We start from the raw sequence: 1,501 nt of genomic DNA on the forward strand, positions 1-1,501 counted from the left end.
GTTCCTCTATCTGAAGGAGTTCGGCTGCTAGTTTCCGCTGATGAACCATTAAAGACTGGACTTGTCGCTTGAGGACCTGCATTCTAGCTGTTGTGACAACCGACAGCACATCAGGTACCACACTCTCACTGAGGATCTCACTGATGAGGCGGTGGTTTCTCTGGAAACGGGCAGTGGCTGTATGTTTCATTGAAAAGCCATCATCATAATCATCTGGATCCTCCGCAGGCTGAATGCTCATGTAAGGCTCTCCCTTCTCCATTCGAGACTGTCTCTGTCGACTTTCTTCCTCTAAGGCAGCTTCCGCACGGCTTTTTGCATTAATACACGCAAGGTACGCAGGGGGATTATGATACGTCTTCATGGACCCATTGTACTCGATCTTTTCTGCTTCGTATTCGTTTAAATATTCTTGCTTCTCTTCATCAGTGAGATCTCCCCACATGCCACCAATAATCTTGCCAATCTCCCACAACTTTAGGTCAGGGTTGGAAGCCTTTACTTGGTCCCAGACCTTTCTGCTATACCTCATGAAGGGCATCAGCGGCTTATCTGGTGGCTTTGGAGGCTTTGGAATTGTAATGCCAGAGGACGCCGTGACCCGGCTGTTGGTGCCAGGGTTCCCTCCCAGCCTGTAGTTGTTGTAGGCGAGATGACTGTATGGATTGTATCCCACAAACCCTGGTGTGCCGGGCATTTGTGTTGCAGGAGCTGGGGTGGGAGGTGGGGCATAAGATGGCCTTTTTGACATTTTGGAAGATTAAGTTCTCAGTTCCTTAAGAATGAATCTGAGACACCGCGGGCCAAGAAGGCGCCCGCAGCTCCGGCTTCGCTTCCCTTTGTCCCGCGCTCCCCGGTGGTACAACTCTTAAACTTACTAAGATTTGTTAAACTGTTGGTCTAGAAGGAAAGCAAGTTTACATTGTGTAAATTATACTTCATGAAGTGGTTAAAACACAAGATAAGTTGTAAAATAGGCAAATAACATAGCCTGACCCAGTTTGTGCCTTTGTGCCTGCATGTTCTTGTCTACATGTGAATACTCCGAGCATACACTCGTTGAAAATGTATGTACATACACACTAGTCCTCTGTGGCCTCTTGGTAGGAGGGTTACAGGGATCAGGTAGGTTCACCCAGTTCAAAAAGTGGCTCCCTGAAGGCGAGCACATATTTATCCAAGGCAAGAGCATCCACTGGGGTCTTTCTGTGCCAGTGCCTCTCTGCTGTAGTCATACCACAAGGCCTGACTCCACAAGGCCAGGATAGAGAGACTTACTTCAAGCTCAAGCTGGACATCTGCCTCTGGCATGTGCTAACCTCTTCCTAAATGCCTTTAGTGGCTGGTGCTGGATCAAGATATGGACTGGGTTTGGGATGCCTCATGGCATCTGTGGGAAAAGAGTAGAAATCAACCTGACTTGTGTTGGGGACACAGTACAATGTGATGTGTAGGTCTCTGGAGATCCATTCCACTGCCTCTATGGTGACTCCCCTAAAGA

General features: G+C 48.3%; 1 pseudogene; it reads right to left on the reverse strand.

Annotated features, from left to right (window-relative positions):
* Positions 1-842, reverse strand: part of LOC114634866 — a 5,940-nt pseudogene extending 5,098 nt beyond the window's left edge.
* Positions 843-1,501: the final 659 nt, after the last annotated feature.

The sequence above is a fragment of the Grammomys surdaster genome, unplaced genomic scaffold (assembly GCF_004785775.1).
Source record: "Grammomys surdaster isolate TR1022 unplaced genomic scaffold, NIH_TR_1.0 1136, whole genome shotgun sequence".
NCBI classification, from domain to species: Eukaryota; Metazoa; Chordata; class Mammalia; order Rodentia; family Muridae; genus Grammomys; species Grammomys surdaster.